This window comes from Protopterus annectens, chromosome 8.part0 (assembly GCF_019279795.1).
Source record: "Protopterus annectens isolate FY-2018-M chromosome 8.part0, PAN1.0, whole genome shotgun sequence".
Taxonomy (NCBI): domain Eukaryota; kingdom Metazoa; phylum Chordata; order Ceratodontiformes; family Protopteridae; genus Protopterus; species Protopterus annectens.
The window spans coordinates 1,309,398,519-1,309,417,817 of NC_056741.1; the positions used below are offsets into that span (position 1 = coordinate 1,309,398,519).

At 43.7% G+C, this 19,299-nt stretch overlaps 1 protein-coding gene across 2 annotated transcripts in view; it reads left to right on the forward strand.

Annotated features, from left to right (window-relative positions):
• Positions 1–19,299, forward strand: part of CDON (cell adhesion associated, oncogene regulated) — a 717,042-nt gene that overhangs the window by 454,673 nt on the left and 243,070 nt on the right. The window lies entirely within an intron of this gene.

Consider the following 19,299-nt stretch of genomic DNA (forward strand, 5'->3'; position numbering starts at 1 on the left):
TCTCGGACTTTGCTGCATGCGCTGTGATTCTTCTGTTTTGATAAGCCCACCTGAAAGTCTGTGCTTTAATATCATAATTTTTGATGTGTCCTGGTGTCATTCTCCTGTTGAGCATATGCTGTGACAGTGCCTGCTCTTTTATCCGTCTGCAGCGATTTTCTTGAAAATACATACCAAAGTAATGTTTGTCGCATTTTTTCTGAAAATTCTTAGCAAAATAATTTGACTTCTCTTTTTCTAGTTAACCTTTTAACTTTTGTATAATTTGGGGTGTGTGGTCTAAGGTGTTAGGGAAAACAGGAAATGCATAAAGGGCAAAGGATATACTGCCCAACTCTATTCTATATTTGATTTTTTGACATGTTTATATACCTTTATTATTAGTAACAGAGTGAACAAATAATTTTATTTGCCAGTAACACCTTGTATGGAGTTAGCAAGCTCTTTGAGCAGAAGCAGTTAGAAACTAAAACAAGTATGAAGTTAGGCACTTGTGGAAGGGGTGGTTAATGGTAATGGTAAAAATACAGGACTGAGAAAAAAATCATCTCGAAAAACAATGAAAAAAAAGTGGTGAGACTCTTACTGGCATGCATTACACTGGATGGATTGTAGCTGATAAGCCAGTACCATACCTTTGGTGCTGGGAAATCAGAAGGTTGTGGGTTCTTTTCTCACCTGAGGTGTTTGGATTAATTTTTCAAGTAGTGACACTGCAGTGCAGCATAAAAGAGGGTGGGACGGGGTGCTGTCTCACCTGCGTGTGTGTGCGTGTGTGTGTGTGTGTGTGTGTGTGTGTGTGTGTGTGTGTGTGTGTGTGTGTGTGTGTGCGCTCTTCTTCAGATGAGATGGTAAATTAAGGTCCCATTGGTTTGAATTTGGTGGTAACTTAAGTGGGTGTAAAAAAGACCCACGATGTTCATCAAAAAGAAGTGAAGTCCTTTGGTGCCCTGGCCAAATTTCCCCTAGTCAGTATGAGTGCCACCCTATGTCTCCACTGAAAAGAGGCTGATAGCCTGGCGTGTCTAACCTAGTCAGCATAGTGCAAAAAAATAAACGTGTGGATGTGAATTTAATAGAAGCTGATGTTTTTCTACAAAGATCACTGGGAAACTACTGGAATACTGTTTATAGTTCTGGGAGCCTGGTCTGTCTTGATTATTCAGATGTACATTGTTTTGTTTACCAAGTCGATATAGACTGATGGCAAGTGGCCATTTTCACATACAGCCAGCATAAGGTCTTAACACTGATAGAAGAATCTAGTACATTTCAGTAACAGTCCACTTTACAAAAGTTTAAATCTGTAGCCTTGAAATGTTATTCATATTATATGGAAAAGTTGTTGCAGAGTCTTTTATCAGGGAGTACACTTGCATTTGGAATGCTGCTTACTGACATCAATTGCTGTCTGGAAATTTTTACATCAGTTAGTGGCCCTTCTGTGCATTGGTACCACCTGCCTCTCACTGCTGCTGCTTTGATGTTAGTCGACACATTTCCAGTATGAAAACAGCATTATTTTGCACACTAACTTTTTCTTGTCACTTTTAAAGGCTTTATTTCCTAATGACTTGTATTTATAAGATTTAATTTCTACCTGACAAATATAAAGAACATTTTCCCTAATATCTGGCTGCAACAAAGTAATGCCTCCATCACATGGTTGATACAGCCTGATAAATTAAGAAGTTGTGTCCTGATTGCCTTCAAGAGAGAAGAAATCCAGGCCTTCATCTCTGATGAATATCCTAGAGGAGCCTGCAGATGTTTAAAAAAAAATCACATTTAGTGTACTGTGTGTTCCACCGATTTATTGTGCTAATGTATGTAATATGTACTGGGAGGTGAGCAGTATTAGGTTCTTGTAATGGGGGAATCCCAAACTTTTAAGTGCGTTTGCTTTAAGTATATATAGGTAGGCATCTTATGGTCCCCATGATCACTTGCCTAATTTTACTGCTGTGTTCCTAAATAAAACGCAAGTAACACTGTCTCGTGTTTGTTTTTTTTTCATAAAATTCCTGTAGTATTGGTCTTGCAACAGTCTTCTTTCCCTTTGCTGTCACTTGAGCCAGAGTTGTACTGATGCAGCCCAGTCAGTGGTGTTGGAGTATTGCACATTTGTAGAGTAGTATTTCATAGGAGTTGTGCACAAAGGTAATACTAGCCCTAGAGCCTGACTTAGTCCCATGCAGAAAAATGTTAAATTCTTCACAATGTTTGTTGGCCCCCCAGGTTATCCTGCATATCCACACCAGTGACCTCATTTTCCAGACTAAAGGAAAAGGCTGCTTTCATCTCTGTCTTAATCAGTGGAGGAGGAGGAGCTTTGTGATTACTCCTTTTTGTCTGGTCCCCTAACAAGACCCACTCCAGCAACTGAGGACTTTTTGAGGCAGATTGGATGGAACATTAGTTGCTATTTCAGAACAGTGGTACTATAAATTTAAATTCCAAGTAATCTCCGTGGTATCCCCGAAGTCTCAAAACAACCCACTAAAGTGTAGTGGGTCCAAAAACAAAACAGTGTAAGAAACTTCTCTGTGTGGAAAATTTTCAGTCCATATATTTCTAGTTAATCACGGTGTATTGATCAGATCAGACAATAGTAGTAGAAGTAGCGAACGTAAACTTTTCTTAAGTCAAAACAAAACAAAAAGTAATAATAGAAAATATATAATTGTACAGCATTACTAAGTATTCAAAAGTAATCCAATCAAGGCAGAGGTAGTCTGTTTCTAGTCGAAAATCCTTTATTAAGTACACAGACAAGCGATCCAAGTAAAACAAAAATAGAGTAATAATTTCCTCACAAGCTTTCTAAATATATATATATATATATATATATATATATATATATATACTTTTTATCAGACATGGGAGTGGTTTATTGTACTGTAAAACAAAGTGTTATTGGTACACATGTTAAATTCACATCCCTTCCCCCATCAGTGTGACATTTGAGCTGGTCCTGCCCTACTTAGTAGCTGTCATAATAATATATAACCCTTGTGTACTTTAAATAAAATTATATAATGATGTGGTACCTCTTATTTGACCAAATTATTAAGTAGATTATTAAGTCTGTGATTTTATCCAAGACAATATATACTACATGGCTGGAAATATATCAACTTTAGTTCATTTGGCAGTCAAAAATATATATAAATGTATACATATACATTTTGCATGTAAATATCAATTTCTGTTTTCATAGTCTATTGTTAACAAAGATCGCTTTCGTCCTTCTAGACTTCTTCAGGTCTGTGTACAAGAACCCTAAAAACCTATATAATTGTATAATTATTTAGTATTGTTATTACACATCATTTTGAATAAAGTGGAAAAAAGAACCAGAAAAAAATAAAAATAAGAAAAAATGTATGCATGATGATGGAAACAAAATATACACTTAAATTTCAACTGATTTAAAATGGTATTTAAAACCAATTTGTAGAATAAAATAAAATACAATTAGTCATGTAAACAATCTGGCAATTTTCTAAGTTCCAGTCTACTTTTAGTTGAACAGTAGTAGTAGTCCAGGGTTCCCAAAAGAGTTCAGCTTTAATTGCCACATGAGTTCATGTTTCTCCAGAATATTCGGGATGTCTCCTTCAAGATCACCCATGTCTATGCGATCCAGGATCTGGAACTTAAAACCTGTGTGTCTTTTATGAAGAGAAAGGTATTTGGCTAGTTCATTATTTTTACATCCAGAGCAGATTTCTGACAGATAACATGAAATCCTACGCTTGAGTTTATTTACAGTCTTGCCCACATAGAATGCATCACATTCATTGCACTGTGCCCTGTAAATTACTTTTTTAGTGTTACAGTCACCCCCTGCACTGGTTTTAATGATGATCTTTAAATAAGAACAATAAAAACTATCACCTTGCTGTATAAGAACAGCTTATGCACAAACAGAAAGACCATGAACAAAGTAAACAAAAACTTCAATACCATTGGTAAGCTGCTCAAAACCCTGGAATGCAAGCAGCATATCACCCTAGAGGAATTTGTTTTTCTGTTTGTGCATAACCCCAGCCTAGGAAGAGCATTCGGCATTCCCAAAGTACACAAGGACCCCACCAACCCCCTATTCAGGCTCATCGTCTCTAACCATAAAACCAAGACAGAGACAATATCAGAATACCTGGACTTCATTTTCAACACGCTAGTTCAGGCAACAGATTTTTACTTCAAGGACTCCTGAGATTATTTAAACATTTTGCATGAGAGTAATATTGATTTCTCAAAATGCATGTTAGTAAAGCTAGACGTAGTAGCATTGTACTCCAACATCCCCCACAGGGAAGGTTTGGAAGCGTTAGAACTGTTTCTCAACAAGCATGCTGAATTCAATGTTTTTAAAACTGAAGTGCTTATAGCTTTAACCACAGTGGTTCTGAAAAACAACTTTTTCTGTTTCAATGGAGCCATCTACCTACAGACCAAGGGGGTGGCGATGGGGTCCAAAATGGCCCCCTCTTTTGCCAACCTAGTCCTCAGCACATGAGAGAAGGAGACTTTGACCCATATACAAGGCTTCCACAAAGCCCACTTATATCATCGTTTTATTGACAATATTTTTTTCGTGTGGGAGGGTGACAACACAGAGCTGGACACCTTCCTTACGGCACTCACAAACAGCATCCCATACCTAGACTTTGTAGTCTCAGGACGAGGGACCCACATCTCCTTCCTTGATACTCAATTAACCATTGACCCCAGCACTGGCAGTCTTACCTCCAATGTGTACCAGAAGAACACTTACAGGAACAATTTCCTGGACTTCAAAAGTCAGCACCCCTTCTTTATGAAGAAGAATGTGCTCAAAGGGCAGTACATCCACCTCTTCAGGATCATCTCTGACGATGATACCTTCCTCATGGAAAGCCAATTCCTTTCAAAAATGTTCATCCGCCGACATTACCCCAAACAGCTAGTAGAGGATGTCTTTCAAGAAGTGGCCTCCCACAGATCAGACAGACACCCACCCACCCATCCTTACTCATGGCTTCACCCCCGGGGCGACCACCAGAACTACTGAACCCAAGAACAGAAACTGTAGATGATGTCCTTCAAGGATGCATCTGCAGTCCTAACAAATGGGTTGTCCTGCCTCAGGCAGCCCTTCGGTCGGCCGGATTCCAAAGTCTGGGTCTGGCCTCGGCTGATGTCGCACTTCACCCGACGTCATAGCTGCTGTCAATTGGGTATAAAGGCATCAGCCGACGCCATTTTCCTCAGTCTTTCTTGCCGCGTGGCGCCCAAAGCAGAAGCTGTTCGCAAGTGCTGGTCGGTCAGAACCAGAGATTACTACTACCGAAGACTTCTAAAAAGCTAAGTACCCCGTTGGGGACTCTTTCTTGCCTCAGCCGATGTCAGAAAAAGTGAATAACTGTTTAACTTGTGGGAAACAAATACCTCATAAAGATTTCCACTCTTACTGCCTTCCTTGCTTAGGCCCAGACCACGACGTAGCAGCTTGTCTAGCCTGTGCTTCCTTCAACCGACGAACACTTAGACGTCGGTCGGAGTTTGCAGAGGAGTTTTGGCTCGCTTTTGCTTACAACATGCCGTCGGAGACTCCGACTTCACAATTAGCTAAAAAGCGTAAGGAAAAGGACCGACACTCGCGGTCCGCGGTTTCGGCCGAAACCGCGGTTAAGCCAACCGCGAGTGTCTCGGTTTCGGCTGAAACCGAGTCCTCGGTTCTTCCTTCGGCCGAAAGCATGCCTCCTACTACCGAGGCCTCATCCAGCATGGCTGAATCTGCTACTGAATTTCCACCTGCTCTTGCAGGTTCTCAGGATTTATCAGATACTATCCCTTTAGATATATCTACTCCTGCACGTGGAGCTGCTAGGCCCCCTGCATCCATGTCAATTAAAGCTTTTTCTAGGGCTAAAGCAGCTAAATCTTCTAAGACCGTGCATGCTAAAACCCCCTCACACAGGCCTAGCTCTAGTACTCAAATGCTTAGCCTAGCAGAGGATCTCATTTCTTTGATCAGGGATCCCAACCTCACCCTGACAGGGCCTCTCATCCCCCTCCAGAGAAGAGGCCTAGAGCAGAGCCCCCTGAGCCAGTTTCTACAGATTATTCCTCTGATGATTCAGAAAACTCAAATCCTCCAGAAGGCCCTTATTCTCCATATGAGGACTCTGACGCAGAAGACTCCATTCCTTCTGCCTCTCCTCCTGAGGAATTTTCTTTTGGGGGAAACCTTGCATGCTATGAGAGAACAATTTCAATGGCAGGGCCAGGATTTTTCAGACTCTAGGAAAAGGCTTAGGACCTTTTTACATTTGCCACAGCATAGGCCTTTAGCCATTCCTCCAGTACTTACAGTTGTGGATGATGCATTTAATGATGCTTGTACTGCCCCCGACTCTCTTCCCCCGGCCCCTGCTAAGCCCGACAGATACTACAGGGTTCCGGACACACATTATCACTTGTATAAGGCTCCTATTGCAGATCCTGAAACTATTTCACAGGGCCCCAAAGCTGTAGCAGCTGCCTCTACCAAAAACCCCCTCCCCTCTGAAAGAGAATCTAGGGCATTAGAGAGATGGGGTAAAAAAGTTTATACTTCTGCTACTCTTTCGGCTAGGGCCTTGAACTGTCAATTCCACATGATTCAGTATCAGGAATTTTTATTAGATCAGCTAACCAAAAAACTGTCCTCTCCTGAACCTTTAGACCACAAGTCCCTTCAGGATTTGGTACATAACATTCAGCAGGTCAGTAATCATTCCTTAAAATGCGGCTATGATGCACTGGAGGCTTCCTTTAGATCAGCTATGACTGGTACAGTGATCAGAAGGCATGCATGGTTAAAAGAACAATCCTTACCAGACCATGTAAAGTCAAAGCTCCTAGATGCTCCCATGGAAAAACACAGTTTGTTTGGCTCCCCTGCACAGCAAGTGTTAAAGAAGGTGGAAGAAAAAGCAAAATCTGTCCAAACAGTCAAGGATTTCTTACAGGTCCAGCCTCCGAGGTTTAGTAGGAATTGGCCTTCCAAGAATTGGTCCTTTCCAGACACCACCAGAGCACAGAGAGGCAGAGGTCAATCCAGAGGTGCCTACAGGGGACGTCAGTGGCAGCCTAACAACCAGAGAAGTACTGCCACAGATCCAGCCACTACCACTTCCACAGGACAATCACAGTGACTTGGCTCTGATACCGCCTACCAGGGAACAACTAGAAGCACCCTTAGGCGGAAAGCTAGCCTTATTTTCAGCAAACTGGCATTACATTACAGGAGACAAATGGATTTTACAGACAATAGACAAAGGTTACAGGTTTCACTTCCATACTCTACCAAGGAAGAGAGGAATGCCAAACCTACCACCAAACCAAAAGACAAACGCTCTAGAACAAATAGACCACTTACTATGGATGAGAGCTATAGAAAAGGTACCGTCTATGGAACAAGGACAAGGATTTTATTCCAGACTTTTCCTGGTACCAAGAAAGGAAAACCAATGGAGACCTATTCTCGACCTGTCTGCTCTGAACACATATCTCATTGTTCCAAAATTCAAGATGCTGACCCTACAGCAACTTCTTCCCATGCTGGGCATGGAGTCTTGGCTGGTAACTCTAGATCTCAAGGAGGCATACCTGCACGTCCCCATACGACCAAATTGCAGAAGATACCTCAGATTTCTTGCAGGATCAGAGCATTATCAATTCTCGCATTGCCTTTTGGCTTATCTACTGCGCCCAGAGTATTCACGAAATGCCTGGCATCAGTAATTGCTCATTGCAGGCTTCAGGGAATTCAAATTTATCCATACCTGGACGACTGCCTGCTACAAGCGGACAACAAAAACAAATTAACAAAAGATTTGAGGAAGGTCATTCTCCTATTGCAAGCCCTGGAATACACAGTCAACATAAAAAAGTCAAGGCTGGTACCATCCCAAAGGATAACTTTCTTGGGTGCAGAACTGGACACATCAAACCAAATGGCATTCCTCACAGCAGAAAAAGCAAAAGCAACTACCACTCTATTTCATGGCATTAACAACGCAGAACCAGCTTACAGCAAGAAAAGTCCTGCAAGCCCTGGGTTACATGGCATCCTGCATAATATTGATTCCACATGCCAGACTACATATGAGGAAGTTGCAATGGTACCTAAGGAATTTATGGTCTCAGCACAAGCACAGCCTAGAAGCCCAAATTCCAATAATTCCATGCCTAAAGCAAGAATTCCAGTGGTGGGCTCAGGCCTGTCAATTGAACAAAGGACTGCCGTTCCACAGGCCTCACCCAAACCAAACTATCACCACAGACGCCTCAGACCTCGGTTGGGGGGCACACATGGTGGACAAGTGCATACAAGGCTTATGGACACAAGACCAGCTGAACCTACACATAAATCTAAAAGAGATGCTGGCAGTAAAGCAGGCAATTCAGACATTCAGACCATTTCTTCAACAGGGTCATTTGCTGATAAGGACGGACAACACCACAGTTATGTGGTATATCAACAAACAGGGAGGCACACATTCATATCCTCTATGCCGGATGGCAATGGACCTCTGGAATGTGGCCCTGAACCTCAACATTCAACTCCAGGCCATATTTGTGCCAGGAAAAGAAAATATACTAGCAGACATCTTAAGCAGAACTACCACGGATGCCCACGAATGGATGCTGCATCCAGACATCTTCAAATCCATTACAAGGAAATGGGGACTACCAGAAATAGACCTGTTCGCATCCCCACACAACCACCAATTGAAAAAATTCTGCACAAGGACATACCACCCACTTGCTTGGAAGGTGGACTCCCTATCCTTCACTTGGGAAAACCTGACAGTATATGCATTCCCACCTCTTCCTTTGATGCACAAAGTGCTACTGAAGATCAAAGAAGATCACCCAAGGATCATCCTGATAGCTCCAGACTGGCCGAGGCAGCATTGGTACCCGCTACTGAGGAGTATGTCTCGGGGACACGCATGGCCTCTACCCCTAGTTCCTTTACTGCTAACACAGAACAACTTCAAAATCCTGCATCCAAACTTGAAAACACTGCAACTAGCTGCTTGGAACATTACATAAAACAAAATAACCCAGATTTATCTCAAAGGGTAAAAGACATTATCTTGGAGGCTCGCAGACCCTCAACAAGGAAAACTTATTCAGCAAAATGGAAAAGATACCTCATTTGGAGTGCAGCAAAAGGAGAAAATGTATCATTGGCAAACATAGCTAACATCCTGGAATATTTAGCAGAGCTTTTCCACAATGGCCTGTCTTACTCCTCCATTAAGATTCATGCATCAGCAATTTCAGCAGAATACAACATGGATCCTCCAGTCTTCTCTCATCCTCTACTCAGGCAGTTTCTGAGAGGAATTAAAAATGTAAAGCCGCCAAGGAAGCCACCTTTGCCTACATGGGACCTGATCTTTGTGTTAGAAAAGTTGACTCTTCCCCCTTTTGAACCAGCAGCAACAGCAGAATTACAGTTCTTATCTTGGAAAACTGCTTTCCTGCTTGCAATCACTTCAGCAAGAAGGGTTTCTGAATTACAGGCATTAATGGCAGTACAGCCCTTCCTTATCTTCCATCAGGATAGAGTGTCCATGAGAACTAATCCTACTTTTATGCCAAAGGTGGTCTCCAGGGTATCATTAAACCAAGCAATCCACCTACCAACATTCTTCCCCAACCCACAGAACAGGGGGGAAAGACTACTACATACCTTGGATGTGCACAGGCAATTGCGCTACTACCTAGACAGAACCAAGAACAATAGAAAAACTGACCAGCTCCTGGTAGCATATGCAACAGGAATGGAAGGAAGAGCAATTTCAAAACAGACAATCTCAAAATGGATAGGAAATTGCATTAGATTTTGTTACTCTTTTCATGGAAAGACAACTCCAGAAAACATCAGACCTCATTCCACAAGGGCTACAGCCACTACTACAGCTTTTTTACCAAAGACATTTTAGAGGCTGCTACTTGGAGCTCCGTGCATACATTTGCCAAGCATTATAACCTACCTTTATACTCCAGATCCCGAGCAGGGTTTGCCACTGCTGTTTTGCAAGGGATCTTAACTACACCATAATCTTCTTAGTACCTCCTCCCCCAGTTTGGCTATGGTATTCTACCCATTTGTGACTGCAGATGCATCCTTGAAGGACATAGTACAGTTTTGTACCTACCATAAATGTAGATGTCCGAGAGGTATGCATCTGCAGTCAGGATTACCCACCCTCCTTCCCCTCTGTGGTACTCCTACGGTATTTGCCCATCTTTAGCTAGCTGGGGGAATCTATTATGGTGTATTTGTTTGTATATATGTATATACCTGTTTATTTTTATTTGCTCTCTACTGTTTGGAATCATTTGCATTTATCCAAATTTAGCCTTCCTAGAGGGCACCTGGCATCTGGGGCAAGAAACACTGAGGAAAATGGCGTCGGCTGATGCCTTTATACCCAATTGACAGCAGCTATGACGTCGGGTGAAGTGCGACATCAGCCGAGGCCAGACCCAGACTTTGGAATCCGGCTGACCGAAGGGCTGCCTGAGGCAGGACAACCCATTTGTTAGGACTGCAGATGCATACCTCTCGGACATCTACATTTATGGTAGGTACAAAACTGTACTTTCTTCGTGTTTCACTGTTGCAGTCATTACATTTGGGTTATCCTGCTGGCAGGTTGCCCTCAGTCGGCCTGAATTCCAAAGTCTTGGGTCCTGCGTCGGTTGCTGTCGCCTCTTCCCTGACGTCAGTTCGTAAGGGGTATAAAAGATTCAGCCGACGCCATTTAATTCAGTCTTTCTTGCCACGCGGTGCCCGAAGCAGAAGCAGTTCGCAAGTACCGGTCGGCCGACTCCTGAGATTTTCGTGTTCGAGTTTCAGATCCGAAGTCTTCATTAAAAGCCAAGTACCCCATTGGGGAAACTTTTTTCTTGCTCCAGACCGATGTCAGAAAAAGTTAATAATTGTATTTCTTGTGGGAAGTAAATACCTCATAAGGACTTTCATTCTTACTGTATTCCTTGCCTAGGCCCTGACCACAACGTTGCTAGTTGTCGGTTTTGTGCTAGATTTAACCAACACACTGTTAAGCGTCGGTATGATTTTGCATTAAGCTATTTTGGGCGAAGATTTAATTATACAATGTCGGATAGCCATCCGACTACCAGAGTTCACAAAAAACACAAAGAAAAAACAGGCAACTGAGGTCCAAAACCGACGACGAAGCTTCTTCTAAGCAAGTCGCCGGTTCTCAGTGAGGCACTTTCGCTTTCCCTGAACGCTCGCTACTTTAGAGTCGCAGGCCGCTACCGACTCCCACGTGGAGTTGGCCAGACCACTGGAAACTGAAGGTATTGGAGCCTCGGAGATTATTCCCTCAGAGGGGTCCGGAGCTGCTGAGCAGGCATCGGCTTCTGAGGGTGTATTCAGACCTAAACAATTATATGTTAAACTGACTTCAAAGACAAAGACTAAAACACCTTTAAAGGCATAGAAACAAGTTCACCAGCCACAAGGGCAGGCCTCCATGCCCAAAAAACAGATGCTCAAAATGGCCGAAGACTTAATTACCTTGATCAGGTGGTTCCCATCCCCTTCCTGATAAAGAGGCCTAGGCAAGAGACAGACTATGAATCTTCAGATCAGGTTTCCATTTCTTCTGATTCCTCTTCTGATCAAGAATTCTCTCTCCCCCCCCCCCCCCCCCATGAGGATTCTGATGCTGAAGAATCAATTCCTTCAGCTTCTCCTCCTGAGGACTACTCTTTTGGGGAAACCTTGCATACCATGAGGGAGCACTTCCACTGGGAGAGCCAAGATTTTTCAGAATCTAAGAAAAGGCTCAGAGACTTCCTTTTACTACCTCAACACAGGCTAGCTATTCCACCTGTGTGATACATTGTAGACGATGTGTTCTCGGAGTCTAGTCTGACCCCTGACTCTTTATCTCCAGCTCCTGTTAAGCCGGACAGATACTACAGGGTCCCTGACTTTCATAAATTCATTTTTAAAAACCCTACTGCAGACCCAGAAACTAGTTCTCAGGGTCCAAAAGGGGTCAAGGCTTCTACTGCAAAAAACCCTACCCCCTCTGACAGGGAGTCTAGGGCACTGGATAGATGGGGAAAAAAGATTTACACATCTGCTACTTTGGCTATAAGGGCCTTAAATTGCCAGTTTCATATGCTCAAATATCAGCAATATATCATGACACTGCTTAAACAGAAAATGTTGGCAAATTCAGAATGTGCAGAAAACAAAGAAATGCGGGATTTATTGCATGCAGCTGAACAAGTTGGAAAGCATACTTTGCAATGTGGGTTTGATTCTCTGGAGGCCTCCTGCAGGGCCACTGTTACGGGTTCTGTCATTAGGCGGCATGCTTGGTTAAAGGAACAAAATCTGCCTGACCATGTTAAAGCAAAATTATTAGATGCTCCATTACAACATGATACCTCGTTTGGTGTTAAGGCAGAAGAGGTGTTAAAGAAAATGGGGGACAAAGCTAAATCTATGCAAACGGTCAAGGATTTCTTACAGGTACAGCCACCTAGGTTTAGCAGACACTGGCCTACAAAGAATTGGTCCTGTCCTGTCTCAGACAGACCTCAAAGGGGCAGATCCAGACACCCCAGAGGCAGATCACAGCCGCAAGGATCCTACAGGTCTAAGCAGTGGAGTGCTTCTACCTCCAAAGGTGGAGAAGACAAATCACAATCATACAGGAAACAGTCCCAATGACTTCCCCCTGCCTGCACCAATCACTTATCTTCTGGCAGCACCCTTAGGGGGAAAACTAGTACTTTGTTTCTCAAAATTGGCACATTATAACCCAGGACAAATGGGTTCTAGACAGTGTCACAAGGCTACAAGTTTCATTTCCATACCCTGCCAAGGGCAAACGGTTGGCCAGACTTGCCTAAAAAATCAATGGGCAGAGGCTCAAAAACAAGTCGCAGCTCTCATGAACATGAGGGCTAATCAACAAGTGCCACAGCAAGAGCAGGGACAAGGATTTTACTCAAGACTGTTCTTGGTACCCAGAAAGGACAAACATGGAGACCAATACTGGACCTATCTGTTCTAAACACTTTCCTGGATATACCAAAATTCAAGATGTTGACCTTTACAGCAGCTTCTGCCCATGCTGGGCAGCAAGGCTTGGCTCGTGACTTTAAACCTAAAAGAGGCATACCTGCATGTCCCAATCAGATAATCGTGCAGAAGATACCTCAGATTCAAGGCTGGCTCAAAGCATTACCAATTCTCTGCACTTCCCTTTAGTTTATCTGCTGCGCCCAGGGTCTTCACAACTAGTACCCTCTCAAGAGATAATATTCCTGGGTGCAAAGCTTAACTGCCCAGATGGCTTATCTCACTCCAGACAAACAAAGGCAACTGACTACCTATTTCAAGGAAATGGCAACAAAGGCCCAGTTATCTGCAAGAAAAACTCTGCAGGCTTTGGGCTTCATGGCATCCTGCATCTTACTAATTCCATATGCAAGACTGCATATGAGGAAAATTCAATGGTACCTAAAAAAGTGTCTGGACACAACCTTGCCACAGTCTGGAAACAATGGCTGTTCATTCTGTTTCACTGTGGCAGTCATTACTGTTGGGTTATCCTGCTGGCAGGCTACCCGCAGTTGACCAGAATTCCAAAGTCTAGGTCTGGCTTCAGTTGCTGTCACCTCTTCCCTGACATCAGTGCGCCGGGGTATAAAAGATGCAGCCGACGTAATTTTCTTCTGTCTTTCTTGCTGCGTGGTGCCCAAAGCAAAAGCAGTTCGCAAGTGCTGGTCGGCCGACTCCTGAGATTTTCAAATCTGAATTTCAGAACAAAGTCTTCATTAAAGCTAAGTTCCCCATTAAGGAAACTTTTTTCTTGCTCCAGACCGATGTCAGAAAAAGTTAACAATTGTATTTCTTGTGGGAAGCAAATACCTCATAAGGATTTTCACCCTTACTGTATTCCTTGCCTAGGCCCTGATCACAACGTTGCTAGCTGTCGGTTTTGTGCTAGATTCAACCAACGCACTATCAAGCGTCGGTTCGATTTTGCATTTCATTACTTTGGCCGAAGATTTAATTCTATAATGCCGCCGGAACAGCCGACAACCGGAGTTTACAAAAAAAACGCAAGGACAAGGATAGGCTTCCGAGGTCCAAAACAGACAACGAAGCCTCTTCTAGGCCAGTCGCCGGTTCTCAGTGAGGTGCTTTCGCAGCCCCTGGCGCCCGCTACCAACTCCCACGTGGAGCCGACTGGGCCTCTGGAAACCCAAGGTATTGGACACTTGGAAATCAATCCCTCAGATGGGTCCGGAGCCGCTGAGCAGACATCGGCTTCTGAGGGTGTCTTCAGACCCTACACAACTATATGTTAAGCCATCTTCAGCTTCAAAGACTAATGCAGCTCTAAAGACAAAGAAACAAGTACAGCATTCTCCTATTCAGACTTCCATGCCTAAAAAACAGATGTTCAAAATGGCTGAAGACCTAATTACTTAGATCAGGGGCTCCCATCCCCCTCCTGATAAGAGGCCTAGGCAAGAGACAGAGTATGACTCTTCTGATCAGGTATCTATTTCCTCTGATTCCTCTTCTGAACAGGATTACTCCATGCTTCCCTATGAGGATTCTGATGCTGAAGAAGCCACTCCTTCAGCCACTCCTCCTGAGGACTATTCTTTTGCGGAAACACTGCATACTATGAGGGAGCATTTCCATTGGGAGAGCCAAGATTATTCAGAGTCTAAGAAAAGACTCAGAGACTTCCTGCTTCTTCCTCAGCACGGACCCCTTGCTATTTCACCTGTCCTAGACATTGTAGATGATGTATTTTCAGAGTCCGGACTGTCCCCTGACTCTCTACCCCCTGCACCTGCTAAGCCAGACAGATACTACAGGGTCCTGGATTCTCATAAATTCCTATATAAAAACCCCGCTGCTGACCCAGAAACTCTTTCTCAGGGTCCCAAGGGGGTTAAAGCTTCCACTGCAAAAAACCCTGTCCCCTCTGATAGGGATTCTAGGGCTCTACATAGATGGGGGAAAAAGTTCTGCCACCCTGGCTGTAAGGGCTTTAAATTGTCAGTTTCGTATGCTTAAATATCAGCAATATTTAATGTCACTACTTAAACAGAAAATGTTGGCAAATACTGAATGTTCAGAGAACAAGGAATTGCAAGATTTATTTCATGCAACTGAACAAGTGGGAAAGCATACTTTGCAATGTGGTTATGATTCACTGGAGGCCTCTTGCAGGGCCGCTGTTACAGGTTCTGTTATTAGAAGGCATGCTTGGTTAAAGGAACAAAATCTGCCTGATCATGTTAAAGCAAAATTATTAGATGCACCATTACAGCATGATACTTTGTTTGGTACTAAAGCAGAAGAGGTGTTGAAAAAAATGGAGGATAAAGCAAAATCTATGCAGACAGTCAAGGATTTCTTACAGGTACAGCCACCCAGGTTTAGCAGGAACTGGCCTTCTAAAAATTGGCCCTTTCCAGTCTCAGACAAACCGCAAAGAGGCAGATACAGGCGGCCCAGAGGCAGATCTCAGCCCCAAGGCTCATACAGTCCTAAACAATGGGGTGCTCCTACCTCCAAAAGCGGAGAAGACAAATCACATAATTACAGGAAACAGTCCCAATGACTTTCCTCTACCAGTTCCAAGCAGTTTTCTTTTGACAGCCCCCTTAGGGGGAAAACTAGCACTTTTTTCTTCACATTGGCAAATGGTTACCCAAGACAAATGGGTTCTGAACATAGTGTCCCAAGGCTACAAGTTCCACTTTCACACCCTACCAAGGTCCAAGGGCATGCCAGACCTGCCACACAATCAATGGGCAGAGGCACAAAAACAAATTACAGCCCGCATGGACATGAGGGCCATTCAGCAAGTACCACAACAAGAGCAGGGGCAAGGATTTTACTCCAGACTTTTTCTAGTACCCAGGAAGGACAAAACCTGGAGACCAATTCTGGGCCTGTCTATACTAAATACGTTTCTGGAAGTTCCATAATTCAAAATGTTGACTCGTCAGCAGCTACTGCCCATGCTGGGCAAGAGGGCTTGGCTCGTAACTTTGGACCTAAAGGAGGCATACCTGCATGTCCCAATCAGACAATCTTGCAGAAGATACCTCAGATTCATAGCTGGCTCAATGCATTACCAATTCTCTGCACTGCCCTTTGGCTTATCTACTGCGCCCAGGGTCTTTACAAAATGCCTGGCACCAGTAATTGCGTTTTGCAGACAAAAAGGAATTCAAATATATCCCTACTTGGACGACTGCCTAATTCACGCAGAGAACAAAGACACTCTTCTAAAGCATCTGACGTTTGTAAAAAAAATTACTAATTGGCCTAGGGTACACCGTAAACGAAAAGAAATCAAAACTAGTGCCCTCTCAAGAGATAATATTCCTGGGTGCAAGCTTAAATACAACTGCCCAGATGGCTTATCTCACGCCAGACAAGCAAAAACAACTGACTACTTACTTCAAGAAATTGGCAACAAAAACCCACTTATCTGCAAGGAAAATCCTGTAGAACTTGGGTTTCATGGAGTCCTGCATTCTACTAATTCCATATGCCAGACTGCATATGAGGAAACTACAATGGTATCTGAAAAGTGTTTGGACTCAGCATTGCCACAGCCTGGAGACAGTAATAGTACTCATTCCCTGCCTACAACAGGAGTTTCGATGGTGGGCAGAAGCCTGTCACCACAACAAGGGTCTGCCATTCAATTTACCCACAGCCAGACAGACACTGACAATGGATGCATCAGATTATGCCTGTGGGGCCCATATGGCAGGAAAATGTATTCAGGGCACATGGCCTGCAAACCAGATGCATCTTCACATCAATCAAAAAGAGATGCTTGCTGTTCAAAATGCCCTGACAGCTTTCAAGGACCTGCTTCATCCAGGACAATTACTGATAAAGACAGAGAACACTATGGTCATGTGGTACATAAACAAGCAGGTAGGTACTCATTCCTACTCCCTCTGCAGACAAGCAATGACCTTATGGAACACAGCATTGGCTTCTCAAGTTCACCTGCAAGCACAATTCCTGCCAGGAAAAACGGAACACTCTGGCAGACGAACTAAGCAGAAACCTCATGGATCCCCATGAATGGAAACTGGATCCACAAGTCTTCAGGATGATAATAAGGATATGGGGTTGCCCAGACATAGATCTGTTTGCCTCCCCTCACAACTGTCAATTGCAGAGATTTTGCACAAGGATTTACCACAAGCAAGCATGGAAAGTGGACGCCCTGTCATTCAGCTGGAAAAATCTAACAGTATATGCTTTTCCCCCAGTGCCTCTCCTTCCCAGAGTACTCCTAAAGGTCAGACAAGAGAAGCCAAAAATGATTCTGTTTGCACCAGACTGGCCATGCCAGCACTGGTACCCAATCCTAAAGAGCTTGTCTCAAGGTCCAGCATGGATATTGCCTCAAACATTTCACTTGCTGACCCAACAAAACAATCAGATCCCGCACAGCTAACTCAGGACCTTAAATCTGGCAGCATGGCGGATACTGTAGCCATTCAGAAAACTCCTCTTTCAAAAGCTGTTATGGATGTTATCTTGGAGGCCAGGAGGCCCAGTACCAGAAAATGTTATGTAGAAAAGAGATTCTGTGCTTGGAACCAGGAACAAGGCATTGACACATCTGTACCAGATATTCCTCAGATTTTACAATACCTAACTGAGATGTTGAACAAAGGCCTTTCTTTCTCATCAATTAAGATTCATGCCTCTGCCATTTCTGCACATTACAATACGGAACCACCTATCTTTTCTCATCCTTTAATAAGGCAGTACCTCAGAGGGGCCAAAAACATTAGGCCTCCAAGGAGAGCACCAGTTCCAGCCTGGGACCTCAATTATGTTTTGGAAAAACTCACACTGCCTCCTTTCGAGCCAGCATCAACAGCAGATATTAAATTCTTATCCTGGAAAACAGCTCTGCAAGGCGAGTCTTGGGAGTTACAAGCACTCATGGCTGTGGAACCTTTCATCATTTTTCATCCAGACAGGGTTTCTCTGAGGACAAGCCCTACATTTATGCCTAAGGTGGTGTCTAGTGTGGCCCTCAATCAAACCATTCACTTGCCTACCTTTTACCCAAATCCACAGAACAAGGGTGAGAAAATTCTGCACTCTTTGGACATACACAGGCAGTTACGCTTCTACTTGGACATAACTAAAGCTTTCAGAAAGACTGAGCAACTTTTTCTGTCATATGCTGCAGGATCACAAGGAAAGGCCATCTCAAAACAGACTATTTCTAAATGGATAGGCCATTGAATCTGTTTCTGCTATTCTCAACATGGCAAATCAGTGCCTAAGGGCATTAAGCCTCATTCCACCAGAGCAGTAGCCACTTCAGCAGCCTTCCTCAGAGGAGTACCAACCAAAGAAATCTTAGAGGCTGCAACTTGGAGTTCAGTGCACACCTTTACAAAGCACTACCACTTGCCTCTCTACTCTTAAGTCCAGAGCAGGCTTCGCCACTACAGTTCTGCAGGGCCTCATAGCCTCTCCTAATCCTGTTTAGCCCAGCCACCCATCCTCAGCTTTGGGATTCTATCCAAGAGTAATGACTGCAACAGTGAAACACGATGAACATAGTACAGTTGTGTACCTACCATAAATGTAGATGTTCGAGTGTATTCACTGTTGCAGTCCAGGTTACCCACCCACCATCCCCCTTCTCTTTGCTGGGACTTATCTGCACTTCTCTTTCCTATACAACCTTTTTGGTGTATTTGCTTGTAGATGAAGGAAATGTTATTTTTGTGCATGCATTTCTTATTGATATATTTTTCAGCATACCTATTTGGGGCACCTGACATCTGGGGTAAGAAAAACTGAAGAAAATGGCATCAGCTGCATCTTTTATACCCCTGGCGCACTGACGTCAGGGAAGAGGCGACAACAACCGACGCCGGACCTAGACTTTGGAATTCTGGCCAACTGCGGGTAGCCTGCCAGCAGGATAACCCAAGAGTAATGACTGCAACAGTGAATACACTCGAACATCTACATTTATGGTAGGTACACAACTGTACTTAACTCCTGATGTTCATCATGTTACACTGCTGCAGTCATCACACTTGGGTTATCTGCCGTCAGGCGGTCCCGCAGCCGGCCTGAGTTCCAAAGTCTTGGTATGGCGTCGATTGCGGTCGCTTCTTCCCTGACAGTGCGACAGGGGTATAAAAGAGGCAGCCGAC